Below are 15,389 nucleotides of genomic sequence, written 5' to 3'. Positions count from 1 at the left end.
CAAATTAAAAGCTTATTTAACATGTCAAATAATGTTATATGACATACCTTTTTTGACACGCAAAGACCCAAATGGCGTTCAATGTGCCTCACCCTAATAATTTGATCTATTTCACCTCTTAATTTCGCTTACTGTTCTAACTTGGTGGTGCACATGTTGTCTGTAACCTGTTTTAGAGAAATGTGATCATTGAATATTGTAAGAGCTTTCGTTGTCTGTTTATATGCCCCCTTTATTTATCCTACGGTTCTGACTTGTTGTACAGGGAGTACACTGTAAGAACAGCCCATGTTCTGAATTCTGTTGCTGTACATTTCAAAAGTGCTGAACGAATAGTTATATTGCCTACGTCCATCGTCGCTCGCGCATTAATGTCTTAATCGAAATTACAGATTGCCTCTTATCCGCTTGTCGTTCCCTTATGCCATATTTTGTACATCTCAATTGTCAGGAGAAACCACATTTGTTTAAGCAAGTCAGCCATATCAGCTATGTTTTTTTTAAAGGCAGTAAATGAGGCTGTATGAATTGTTTTGCTGCCAGTCAAGGCTCTGCTGAAAGCCAGGTGTAGCAGTGCTAAAGTGTTGGGACTGTTGTTGGGACTTATGTAGGTTCTAACAGTTTGTGGGCACCGTTTGTCACTGTTATAGTGGAATTAATGTATTATTTAGTGTTGTGTTGTATAGTGGCTTTGCTGGCATGCATCCCACATTTTTGGGGGTTTACCCCACCAAGATTTATATGCTAAAATCGCCACTGATTACATTTACAGTAAATTACACATTGTAATGCATGTAAATGTACAAAACGTGTTACAGTATTCTTACAGTATGATCTACTGACAGTATACCCTGTTCAGAATTGACTGAAGACCCCATGGTGGTGGCCGTGTGCTGACCGACAAGCAGGAGTGGGATGTGGTGGAAACGGTGAGGGCCAGGAATGACAAACAACTGTTCAAAAAAAAAGCAGGCCATTTAGGAGAACGATGACACCTTTGCCAATATTGCATCCATCAGCCTACCACCAGGAAGAGGCACCAGGTATCTATGAAACACATTTACCTGGTGCCTTTTGAGAGAAACATCAACCGGGTGAAACAACTCTGGGCAGAGTATGTTCCAGTACAGCACTATATACTGTATTACTGTTACATTTTGATGCACATGCTACTTCAAAATATCATATTGTAACTATACGGTCAAAAATAACTAACCAAAATATATTTTTAGAGGGTGATGGGGCTTGAAGCTGCTGTGAACCATCACAATAATGTTTCTGTTGATGAAGCGGGCTTCAACCTGGCCAACACTTGGTAATGTGGGCGGAACCGCATTGGCCAACGGGCGACCGTCCAAGTACCTGGACAACGTGGGGGAAACATCTCCATGTGCACAGCTATCTCTGAAGTTGGTGTGGTAGGACGTAGGCCATTGGATCCTACAACGCTGCACACCTCATTGTGTTTCTCAATGAAATTGAGCATGCCTGTCAAGATGAAGGGGTTACCTATGTCATTATGTGGGACAATGTCAAGTTCCACTATGCAGAGGTGGTTCAGGTGTAACCGGTGCTGTACTGCACCACTGTAACTCTGCGTTGTGTGTGATTGATTGAGACTATAGACGTCATCTTTGGAGATCAGGTTGTTTTAATTAATCAGAATTCACTCTCTGCATCCTGAATACAAAAGAAAATAAAACATTTGTAGAGCACATATGTTCTGCGGATCATCGCCTCTTTCTCTCATAGTGCATCAAAATGATTTTTGCATACAAAAATTAGTACAGCCTCTCCTTTTTATACATCAACACATAACATATATTTTACATAGATAAAACCACATACCTGCATCCAAAAGAAAATAAAACATTTGTAGAGCACATATGTTCTGCGAATCGTCACCTCTTTCTACAACAGATGCACAATACAAGGGACTGGGATCATTTGGGGAGCTAGCCATCGTTCACACATACAATAATACCTTAGCTAGCTATTAACCACATGTTGAATTCAGAATGTTGATATCATCCTAAAAAATACAATTACAAGTGCATCTTAACAATACAATCCACTTATGAGTAACCTCTAAATATACAACATTATTCATGAACAAAACACTGTGTGTATGACTTGTACTTAAAGGATCAAACTTTTCTGAAGATGACAGAAAAAGTGTGCCTACCTCTCATAGTGCATCACAATGATTTGAGCACGGGCACGCAGGACATAACGTAAGTACACCCTCCCCTACTCCCAGGATGCACGCAGGGCAAAACGTAAGTACACACTCCCCTACTCCCAGGATGCACGCAGGGCAAAACGTAAGTACACACTCCCNAGGATGCACGCAGGGCAAAACGTAAGTACACACTCCCCTACTCCCAGGATGCACGCAGGGCAAAACGTAAGTACACACTCCCCTACTCCCAGGATACACGCAGGGCATAACGTAAGTACACACTCCCCTACTCCCAGGATGCAGGCATGCATAATAACAAATCAACATGCCATATTAATATATGAACCTGGTGAAATTCACAAAGTACTTTAACAACTGTTACACAGGCATAGTTTCGGGCCCATCCCCGATTCATGGCCCAAAACCTGCCCCCATACTCTCCTTTCCTCAACCGTATTGAGGATTTTTTTTGCAGCATAACGATGGAAGGTGTACAATCGCCATCCCCATGAACGTGCCACCCTCCTTCTGGTCATGGATGATTCATGCAACAACATCAACGCAGACCAATGTCAAGTGTATTGCCTAATGTGAAAACTGAGTAATCTGCTGTAATGTACAGTGCTATCGCATATTACTTTCCGCATTATAAGAGTGATTTGAAACACGTACTGTATCTTGCATTGTTTGCTATTGGATAAACTGGTAGTTAAAACAACTACATTAAAAAGACATCATTATGTCATGTTTGTAACGGAGACACAGAGAGTCAGGAAGCAGGTGCAGTCGGTGAGTTTAATAGGAACGAACATGGAGTTAATACAAAAACAGGAGTAGAGTCTGAACAGGAAGCAATACTACCTAATGGGTGATACAACAGAGTGCTGGATAAAGGGGAAGTAATCAGGGTAGTGATGAAGTCCAGGTGTGCCTCATGATGGGTTGCCAGGACCGGTGGTTAGTTGCGGAGCGGGGGAGCGGGGGTAGACGTGACAGTGTTGGTGATTAAACCAATGTTCTCATTACATTTTACAATACACGTATACTTTGAATCAATGGTTGTGTGGTGAAAGCTGCCTACGAACAAAATGAATGCACAATGACAGGTTTTTAATGAAAGATTGGCTGCGTTACAAGTGTGACCAATTTGGCATTTTGTATTAAAAGCTGTGAAAATGTATCACATACTTGTGAAAATAGCTGGCCATACAGGACCACAAAGTAATGCCTAGGCTTCTGCTCAGCAGGCTAACACAGTATTCTGATGCATAGACTACCCGGGTTAGTGAGAGTAAACTAAAGCTCTGTTTACGTCCTCAGACAAAGGAGCTCATGCATGTTTCATCACCAGCGCATTGTTCAATTTGTCCATGTGTAACACTCCCCTGCCACGAAGCTGCTTAACTAAGGAAGGAAGGGAGAGGAGAGGGATACAGAGAGAGAAGGTGAGAGAGAGTGCAAAGGCATGTTAATGGATCAGCCGATTTTACTCAAAGTACAGTTTCTTTGCAGAGTGAATCATATTTCAGAAAGGCAAATGGTTTATTGCTTACTCCATGGTTTGTACAGACTTGGTCTGTCAATGAGTCATGGCCCACTGTAGACAATTATTATTATCTATTAAAGACAAAACCTTTAACCTAATTACTAACAGGCCCCCATTATCATGGACGGGGCTGTAGTGGAGCGGGTCGAGAATTTCATGTTCCTTGGTGTCCACATCACCAACTAACTATCATGGTCCAAACACACCAAGACAGTCGTGAAGAGGGCACGACAAACCCTTTTCCCCCTAAGGAGACTGAAAAGATTCGGCATGGGTCCCCAGATCCTCAAAAAGTTCTACAGCTGCACCATCGAGAGCATCCTGAACGGTTGCATCACCGCCTGGTATGGAAACTGCTTGTTATCTGACCGTAAGGTGCTACAGAGGGTAGTGCGTAGGGCCCAGTACATCACTAGGGCCAAGCTTCCTGCCATCCAGGACCTATATAATAGGCGGTGTCAGAGGAAAGCCCATAAAACTGTCAGACTTCAGTCACCCAAGTCATAGACTGTTTTCTCTGCTACCGCACGGCAAGCGGTACCGGAGCGCCAAGTCTAGGACTAAAAGGTTACTTAACAGCTTCCACCCCCAAGCCATAAGACTGCTGAACAATTAATCAAATGGCCACCGGACTATTTACATTGACACCCCCCTCCCCTCCATTTGTTTTGTACACTGCTGCTACTCGCTGTTTATTATCTATGCATAGTCACTTCACCCCTACCTACATGTACACATTACCTCAACTAACCTGTACCCCGCACATTGACCCAGTACCGGTACTCCCTGTATATAGACTCGTTATTGTGTTACTTTTTATTTTTTACTTTCTTTTATTTGGTAAATAAAAACTCTTCTTGAACTGCACTGTTGGTTAAGGGTTTGTAAGTAAACATTTCACGGTAAGGTCTACACTTGTTGTATTCAGTGCATTTAACAAATAAAGTTTGATTTGATAACTATATTTGCTACTATTTCCTGTCTAATCTGTGTTGACTATTGACTTCTCTGTAAACTCTCTGTGCATCCTGTCTTTCTGAATTAGAAGTTCTAGATAGGAAAAGTTTTTGCAATTTGAAATTGAATGTGAAGCTGCTGCCTCACCACTCATCATTACAAAGCATTATAAAGCGTTATAAAATATGCATGTGTGATGATAGAGTGGGCTGGAAGAGTGACTGATAAATGGACACTTTCACCTGTATGAATATTTAAGTATCAGTCAATCACCCCGAGCAGTTGACCCTCTATTGTCTTTTCTCTCGTTCTGTGGGGAGATATGCCAAGCTCTCTCTCTGCACCACTGAGAGAGAGAGAAAGAGAGACAGACAGAGATAAAGTCCTTAAGTGAAAATAATTAAAAGTTCTACTTAAATCTGTACTTCACTTTACTATTTATATATTTTTTTACTTTTAATGTACATTTTACTCCATATATTTTCCCTGACACCTAAAAGTACTTGCTTAGCAGGACAGAAAAATGGCCCAATTCACACACTCATAAAGAGAGCATCCTTGGTCATCCTTACTGCCTCTGATCTGGCGGACTCACTAAACAGAAATGCTCTGTTTGTAAATTCATTTGTAAATTATGTCTTGTTGGAGTGTACCTCTGGCTATCCGTAAATAAATTTAAAAAAAAAAGAAAATGGTACCATCTGTTTTGCTTAATATAAGGAATTTTGAATTATTTATACTTTTACTTTCACACTGAGTATACAAAACATTGAGAACATCTGCTTTTTCCATGACATAGACTGACCAGGTGAATCCAGGTGAAAGCTATGATCCCTTATTGATGTCACTTGTTAAATCCACTTCAATCAGTTTAGATGAATGGGAAGAGACAGTTTAAAGAAGGATTGTTAAACCTTGAGACAATTGAGTCATGGATTGTGTATGTGTGCCATACAGAGGGTATGTAAGTGCCTTTAAACGGGGTATGGTAGTAGGTGCCAGGCACATCAGTTTGTGTCAAGAACTGCAACGCTGCTGGGTGTTTCACCCTTAACAGTTTCCTGTGTGTATCAAGAATGGTCCACCACCCAAAGGACATCCAACCGAATTGACACAACTGTGGGAAGCATTGGAGTCAACATGGGCCAGCATCCCTGTGGAACGCTTTCGACACATTGTAGAGTCTATGCCCCAACAAATTAAGACTGTTCTTAGGGCAAAAGGGGGGGTTCCAACTCAATATTGGGAAGGTGTCCTAATGTTTGGTATACTCAGTGTATTTTAGCAATAACATTTACTTTTAAAACTTATATTTAAAACAAAATACATTTAGACTTTTAATCAAGCAGTATTTTACTGGGTGACTTTCACTTTTACTTGAGTCATTCTCTATTAATGTACTGTATCTTTGCTTTTAATCAAGTATGAAAATTGGGTACTTTTTCCATCAATACTCTCTCTTACTGGAGGTCTTACCTGAGCTGTCACGGAACTCGATACCCACCCAACCATAACACACAATTGACCCTGTATACGCTAACCCCTGTTCTCGCATCCAATGTGTTCATTAGCAAAGAGTGGTGAAGATTGAAATAAGGTTTAAAAGTAGCTGACTCTGAATCAGCTACTGATTCAGAGGCCAGCAGCAACTGAACAGCTTGGCCCAGGCCCAGCATTCCACCAATTGACTGGCGGACTGGGGAGTATCTGCATAGGTAATCAGACACCCAGCACACACACTGCCCCTGAAACACACACACAAACACACACACAGCAGGAAGGCAGGTAGAGGGGTTCGCGGGGCTGAAGCGTTCATTCCAGCCTGTGTACTGCCACAGAGAGAGGGAGGAGAGAGGAAAAAAGAGCTATTCACAACCAGGCAGAGGAGTGGAGACCAGGACCCCAGACTGAGCCAGACAGAGATAAAGAATTGGCTTACAAAGTATTTAGATCAAACTAAATCATGGGTAGAGAAAAAAGGTGTGTTGAAGCTGAAGGACTCAGAAACACACAGGGTGAGATTGACTGACTGATAGACTGATGGACGGACTGATGAAAGCAGAGACCAGGTGTCTCTAGCAGCCTCTACAGGGTGACAAAGCTTGACTGACTCCTGACAGGCCCATTGTGAGGAAACACTACCCGGACAGTGGTGTTGTCGTTGGGGTTTTTATTTGGTTATTTTTCCTGTGACTTTATATCCCATCAGCATGCAAGGTCTCCCCTGTTCTGCGTTGCGCCACTGTTTCGGCAGTCCTCCAGATGTTACAGCTGACTCTATACAGTCCCTGGACCCGGACCTCTCCCAATCCAGCAGAACTGATCTAGAACCCCCTGTGATGGTGGGCCCGGTTCTCTGCCAGCTGGTTCCCAAACCAGACGCCCCTGTAGAACACCAGCCGCATCACAGAACTGTCAGCTGTATCTTTATACACAAGAGAACAAGAACTCTGAATGGTACCAACTCCAACTCCAACGGTCTACCAGCAGGGAGAGAGAACTACATCTTTAAGACCCCTCCGGTTTGCCCTAGCCTGTCAGACAGTCCTGAGGGGGATCCTGAGCTAGTGATGGGTTTAGAGGTAGCGGTAAAGTACCCTATCATCCCCAGACCCTCCCACATTATCAGACAACCCAAGGTATGTTGTGTAGGTTTGCAAAACTTTACTCTATCACTATGTTGGTCTGATTAAGATAACGTTATACTGTTGACATCACCAGGTTTGGGCCATTCTTAAAGTTTGATGTTGTTCACCAAGCCACCACAAGGGGGGTCAGTAGCCTACACTTGTATATCAGTTGAGATCACCTTTTCTCCATCAAAATTAAAAACACGTGTAAACACACACACAGCTATCCCCTTGCCTGTAGCTGCAGATAGTGTGTCAGTGACACTGTCTCAGATCCTGTTCTACATGACTGACAATGTCTGCCTTGATTCTGTTGTGCATCTGTAGGCACACACATTACTGTCTCAGTATAGTAGCTAATGTGTTGTCAGTCTTGAGTTTCTTATTTAGTAGGCTACAGTGGATGGTGTGACTATGTGAACTGCAGCCAGCACCGTCATTTGCACATATAGGTTTCATTATTCAAACGCGCTAATGCTCCTCCATTCATCACCCCATTCAAGGACTACAACATTAGTCCCTGAATATTACCTGACTATTTGTTATTTTTCACTGTTATTGATTGGTATGATGTAATTGCGGAAGACATTTTTGCCTAATGTTCACAAATGTTTATTATTGATTGTGTACTGGAAATACATTGAGATGATTCCTGTTAACAATTAATTGTTCATCATTAAGAACACCTACTTAGTTTAGGCCTATCTGTTTGAAGGCCTTTTACCGCTTTCAAGATAACTCAGAACCCCCGAAACTCCGAAATTTCACACTTGAAAACTCGTTGTAGAAAGATGAGCCCCGAGTTTCCCTATTGGAAAGACACAGAATCAACCAGGATGAAGCTCTACACAAATAACTAAAGCACATTTAAATTTTGAGGTTCGGATGTTTCGGAGTTGTCTTGAAAGCACTGTTATTGAACCAGATTATATTTTCCAGGGAAGAGATTGTGTGCTAATGCTGCATTCACAACATCTCGTAATTTCGTAAAGCATACGACTTGAACGCCCCTCCAACTGGTAGTCACTAGCGGGAAACTCATCTATCAGCCCAGTTTCCCACTTGCACCTCTTTGACATCATTTGTCAACAAAAAAAGACAGCAAGCATTACACATCTTCAGCAGTTGTTGTTTATGGTATGAACAAAATACAAATTGTTGGTACAAAATGTAAACTGTTCATTTTACTTTTGATTTAGAAAGTGAAATCAGCACTGGAAGTCTTCTAATGACCACCATGTTTGATGATATTTCCCAATTCGAAATGTGAATGCACCAACTCGTATTTCATAACTGGTAATAACCACTTTCCCACTTGGTCATGAACGCAGCATAACACAGTTTACTTAAGGTTGTTGTGGAACAGAGAGGGGTGACAGGCCCAATGCACAATGGTTCTGTGAGCTGTTCCATGCAGTTTACACATTTGTTTTTAGCAATTTATTGATTTATGCCTTCTTATTCAGATTATTCAGATAAGACAATTTCATTTTTGTTTCGTGTAGGTCTACATAGATTTTGTCTTTCATCATTCAATCACAGTTCATATGAACACCCTGCACTCCTGCACCTGTAAATGAACCATTTAGCTCTTGAAGACCTTGTTGCAGGTCTGTGTTCCTGTCTCCTCCTCTGTTCCTAAGGGTCCACTATTTCACATGCATCAGCAAGGCAGAAATGTCCCATGTCATACTCATCCTGGCAGTCACACTGAGATTGATCCATTACACTGAGTGTACTAAATATTAGGATCCCTTATTGATGTCACTGCTTAAATCCACTTCAATCAGTAAAGATGAAGGGGAGGAGACAGGTTAAAGAAGGATTTTTAAGCCTTGAGACAATTGAGACATGGGTTGTGTATGTGGGCCATTCAGAGGGTCAATAGTCAATGGGGTGGGAGCCAGATGTGTTTTTGGAAGGCCAACAAGCTCTCACAGTCTAGAAGTTTTTGCACTTTTCTCCAAACATCAAATTTCAAAGTTGCTCTAAATGTCAAATATCGAAGTTAGTGGTTAAGGGTTAAGGTTTGGGATGGGGTTAAAAGAAAGAAAAAAGTGTTTACTACTGGGATTGAACACACAACCTTTGCATCTGGGGTCATGGGATGACTCCTATCCGCCACCCTCATCCACAATTCACAAGCAAAACCCAAGCCTACTTGATACTAATAGCTCCCACTGCTGCCCGTGAGGCAGACTTCCAATTTCAAAGTCAATCTTGAGTGATCTCGCTGTGACAGAGGAAGCAGGAAACCACTGTCATTAACCAAATAGACTGGATGGTCAGAATAGAGACACAGAGAGAGAGAGAGAGCGAGCGAGAGAGAGAGAACAAGCAGTGAATGAAAAGAGACCAGGACGTTGATAAAACTTAACAACACTTATATGCCATTTTCATAATGATTTTAAAAGTTTCAGTCTGAACATGTCACAACACAATTTCTTTATATTACTATTTCTTGTATTATTTATGTTTTGATGTTCCTGGTTGCATGTGTGTGTGTATGTATGTGTTTTGTGTATGTGTGATCGTGTGTTGTGTGTGCTGTTGTGTGTGTGTGGCCTGGTGGGGTTGTGTGTGTGTGTGGGTGTGTGTGTGTGTGTGTGTGTGTGTGTGTGTGTGTGCTGTGTGGGCCGGTGGGCGCATTTGTGGTGGTGTGTGTGTGGGGACGCGGGGGGGTGTGGTGGTGTGTGGGTGTGGGGGGCCTGGGGAGGGGTGAGAGGGGGGGGGGGGGTGGAGCAGTGGGGTGGGCGGGGGGGCGTGCGGCTGTGTGGGGCGGTGTGTGGGTGTGTGTGTGTCGTTGGGTGTGTGTGTGTGGGTGTGTGGTGTTGTGGGGTGTGTGTGTGTTGTGGTGTGTGTGTGTGGGTGTGTGTGTGTGTTGTGTGTGTGTGTGTGTGTGTGTGGTGTGTGTGGTGTGGTGTGTGTGTGTGTGTGTGTGTGTGTGGTCTATGTGTGTGCTATGTTGCGTGTGTGTCGTTGCGTGTAGTGTGTGCTGTGAGTGCATCGTGTGCGTGTATGTGTGTGTGCGGTAGTATGTGTGTGTTGTGTGTGTGTATGTGGTGCTGTGCGTGTAATGTTGTGTGTGCGTGTATGTGTGGCTGTGTGTTGTGTGTTAATTGTGTGTGCGTGTATGTTGTGTGTGCATGTAAGGTGTGATGTGAGTGTATGTTTGTGTCGTGTATGTGTGTGTGCGTGTGTGTGCGTGTATGTTGTGCGTGTCGTGTATGTGTGCTGCGTGTGTGTATGGTGAGTGTATTGTGTGTGCGTGTATAGTGTGTTACGGCTGTATGTGCGTGTGCGTGTATGTGTGTGCGCTATGGAGTGCTGCAGTGTGAGTGTGTGTGCCTGTATGGGCTGTGCTGCATGTGTATGGTGTGTTTGCGAAGTGTATGTTGTTGCTGTGGCATGTATGACTGTTGTGCGTGTATGGTGTGTGCCTGTGTGCGTGTATGTGTGTATGTGTGTGTGTGCGTGTGTGCGTGTATGTGTGACCTGGGTGGTAACTGACAGTGTTATTTTCTGTTTCGTCTCGGCGTTCTCATCAGGAATCAGAATTCCAGGAAGCTTCATCTGACAGGTTGGAATATATGGAGGATGGGACGTTATCAGGTACAGAAAGGAACTCTCCTCTCTTCCTCCTCTCTTGTTTCTACTCCCCCCTTTCACCCTAGTTCTGGACATAGATTCAGGGAGGAAAACCCCCTGGCATGTGCTTTGTCCTCTTAACAGAAAAACAAAACTTTAAATGTCTGTGTGGAAAGATGGGCCTGGAAAATATAAGCATCAATCATTCTTATGCAAATCAGTCTCTCTCTTCATTAAACCACTTTAGGCTTGCATTGATTCACAGTTTGACTTCATTCATTTTTAACTGCATTCAAAAACAACAATCTGAGCAATTCACTTAGAGATTTTGGCTTTCCCTTTTACTGTCACATCTAAACTCTTGTTACAAAAAAAATACTACAGAGGGAGAATTTCCTTTTCCCCTCAATATCTTGTTATGGTCTGACTGAAGTTAACTACAGTACTGATTAGGACGTCTCTGTCTGTCTCAAATAGGAATGCTGAAAAAAGGACTGTGTGTTTGTGTGTCTGTGTGTGTTTGATCACCTTGCCAGGATGTCTGAGGGAGGCTCAGTACTGTCGGTTACCTAGGTGACGGGTCTCGGGGCAATGTCTGGGTGGGGCCTATGGGAGGCTGATCATTTGTGTGTGTGTGTGTGTGTGCACGTGTGTGCAAGGGCGTGTGTGCAGGTGTGTGTGTGTGCAAACATGCGTGCCAGTGGTACCCAGGGGACAGAGGGTAACAAAGACTGGGCATGACTGGGCTTTGGCTGTCCAATCTGTCCTTTGTTCCCTGTCCATTACTGATGATGTCACTGTGCCCCAATTACCATTATAAAGGGGGGTGCATTGATTTTGTCAAATATCAGCCAGTGTGTTTGTGTGTGTGTATATATAGCATTGCTGTCAACAATGAAATGTCCAATGATTTTAGAGTAATGTACTGTATTATTGCGAGAGAGAGAAAAGCAGCAGGTCAGATCAGTGATGCTGTGAAACCTTAACAAAGACTGTCAGTATAGCAGAGGTTCATGTTCCAGACACTTTCAAAGGATTAACCTCTTCAGCTCTTTCTGTCTGTGACACACACATAAACACACTAACTGTACACCGACAGACAGAACATGTGTAACCTTCTCATAGAGGATGTTGGCAAACAGTACGTCCAATCTATTCCTAGATCCAACATGAAGAGTCCTCCCACTGGGCAAAAACTGGGTGGAAAGTTTTGTTTTTAGACTTAATTTTAACCAAAATATTAAATGTGAGGACATTGAATTAACGTGGAAAACTGATTGGATTTGCAAAAAGTTAATGTAAGGGAATTTTGTCTTTTTTTCACCCAACATTTAACATACAGTGCATTCAGAAAGTATTCAGACCCCTTGACTTTTTCCACATTTTTTTTAACGTTACAGCCTTATTCTAAAATGTATTCAAGAGTTTTTTCCCCTCATCAATCTACACACCATACCCCATAATGGCAAAGCAAAAACTGAAATATTACATTTATATAAGTATCAGACCCTTTTCTCAGTACTTTGATGAAGCACCTTTGGCAGCGATTATAGCCTCGAGTCTTCTTGGGTATAACGCTACAAGCTTGGCACACCTGTATTTGGGGAGTTTCTCCCATTCTTCTCTGCAGATTCTCTCAAGCTCTGTCAGGTTGGATGGGGAGCGTCACTGCACAGCTATTTTCAGGTCTCTCCAGAGATATTCGATCGGATTCAAGTTCGAGCTTTGGCTGGGCCACTCAAGGACATTCAGAGACTTGTCCCAAAGCCACTCTTGCGTTGTCTTGGCTGTGTTCTTGGGGTCGTTGTCCCGTTGGAAGGTGAACCTTCACCCCAGTCTGAGGTCCTGAGCGCTCTAGAGCAGGTTTTGATCAAGGATCTCTCTGTACTTTACTTAACCGTTCATCTTTCCCTCGATCCTGACTAGTCTCCCAGTCCCTGCCGCTGAAAAACATCCCCACAGCATGATGCAGATCTGTTCATCGACACAATCCTGTCCCAGAGCTCTACGGACATATCCTATGACCTCATGGCTTGGTTTTTGCTCTGACATGCACTGTCAACTGCGGGACCTTATATAGACAGGTGTGTGCTTTTCCAAATCATGTACAATCAATTGAATTTACCACAGGTGGACTCCAATCAAGTTGTAGAAACATCTCAAGGATGATCAATGGAAACAGGATGCACCTGAGTTCAATTTCGAGTCTCATAGCAAAGGGTCTGAATAATTATTTTTTAAACCTGTTTTCGCTTTGTCATTATGGGGTATTGTGTATAGATTGATGAGTAAGGCTGTAACATCACAAAATATGAGAAAAGGGAAAGGAGTCTGAATACTTTCCAAATGCACTGTAAATCTAATGACGGTGACATTTTTGTTTGATTTCACGTAGAATTCCTGTTAGTTGACAACCAAATGTAAACCAAAACTAGATGTTGAATTGATGTCTGTTCCCAGTGGGCTGTCCCTGTCATGGGGTAAGTTGGTTATTTTCCAGTTATTTTCAGATAGGGTATGAGAATTAATTTCAGACACAATGGGGTTCCTTTATTTCCTGACAATACTGGAACAGTGCGTTCCCATTTCCTAAAGACTGTGGTTTGAAAGAGAGTGTGACGTACACACACACAAACACACACACACACACACACACACACACACACACACAACACCACACACTGACCTTGATTTCCCAATTTCTTTCTCCTTTGGTCGTGGTGTGTGTTTTGGGAAGGCCTCTCTGTGAACTCCTTCCTGTGTTGGAAATCTTACTTATTCAGCTTATTCACACACACAGCCAGAAAGATGGGCGGATGGAGTTATGAACAGTCAGATAGAGATAACAATAGAGAGTTTCTATCTTCGAGGTTCACCTCCCACATTTTACTGTTCTTTTTATTGGTACAGTTTCATTGTGTCCTTCCTGTACGTTTTTGTGTGTTTCTACTTTACTGTATGGACAATGACATCAGTGGCTGAAGACTTGTTTTTACCAAAACACTAGCAACATAAGAGAAAAACTAAATTATAAATGCCTTTCAGTATGTTTGCCTAGAAAGTGACACAGAAAGATTGTACCCTGTAGTATCCAGCTAACATAAACAATTAGTCCTCTTACTCCAAACAGGAAAGACAGAGCTTACACCACAACAACAGTAAACCATTTCTGGTGTGTTGAGAGTGAGACAACTAAAAAGGATTGAATATTTCAATGTCAGCTGATTTGGCTCTTCATAAAGCTGTATTCAATCTTGAACGTTCCCTGTGTACACCTAATATGGTTGCCGTTCCACCCATTACAGATCAGGGAATGTCACTTCTAGTAATTCTTATCCAATGGAATGACTATGCTCATCAGCAGGAAGAGCCATGTACTGATTCCCCACTGGTACATCAGTAGGTCCTCTGTGGCATTTACAGGATTAAAATGGGGGATTTATTCCCTATTGATTACTCTGGCAGGGTTCTAAATCCTGTGTGATCCATATCACACACATGCCACACATTACAGATGCAGAGAGAAGAGCAGAGAGAGAGAGAGAGAGAGAGAGATGGAGAAGAGAGAGAGAGAAGGGAAGGGGGAGAGAACAGAGAGAGAGAGGAGTGAGAGAGAGAGAGAGAGAGAGAGAGAGAGAGAGAGAGAGAGAGAGAGAGAGAGAGAGAGAGAGAGAAATATAGAAATAGTGCTTTACTTCTTTACTCCTCCTCATGAGCATGGTACTTAATCGACTGATCTGTTCTGTTTTAGTGACTGGGTTGGGTTGTGTGAGATACCGTGTCTATGAAAAACAATGACACAGAGAGAGGGAGAGAGAGACGGCTCTGTTCATTAGAATGCATGGGCACCCATTAAGCTGTGGAAAGGCTGTTGATGGTATGAGAGAGAGAGACTGAGAGACAAAGAGAGACAGCGAGAAAGAGAGAGGATAAATAAAAAAGATACGGAACAGAAAAGGAACAAAATAGGATAGGAATAGTTGTCGATCCTTTATTGACAGCATAAGAAGGAGAGGTTAGTCGTGGTGAAATCCAGCTAGACACTGTATTTGAAACATTGTATTTGAGGACGTGAGGGAGAGACATAACTTTATTCGAAGTAAAGCTGGAATACAAAAACAGTCTTCACTGCAAACTGATGGCATCCTGTGACTACATTAAATCATAATTCTGGAAAAACACACAAGGGTGTTCTTGAGGTTCCCTGGTCGTATAGTGAGGATATGTCAGAACTATAGCATCAGAACTATAGCAGGAGACTCCAGGAGGAAGGAGAAAAGCAGTGGAAAGAATGTGACCAGACTGTTTGGAGGCAGAGACAGAGGTTAGAGGCAGAGATGGAAATAAGTGAAAGAGAAGGAGTTAGTTGGGGAGGAGTTTAAGAGAGAGCGAGAGAGCGAGAGAGCCGAAACCACACAAAAACAAAACTCAACACTATGGAACACAAAGCTTTTACTATCTCATCCTGGAATATATAACTTCTGAG

Source organism: Salvelinus sp. IW2-2015, unplaced genomic scaffold, assembly GCF_002910315.2.
Source record: "Salvelinus sp. IW2-2015 unplaced genomic scaffold, ASM291031v2 Un_scaffold1718, whole genome shotgun sequence".
Lineage (NCBI taxonomy): Eukaryota > Metazoa > Chordata > Actinopteri > Salmoniformes > Salmonidae > Salvelinus > Salvelinus sp. IW2-2015.
Note: the sequence above shows the minus strand (reverse complement) of the source record.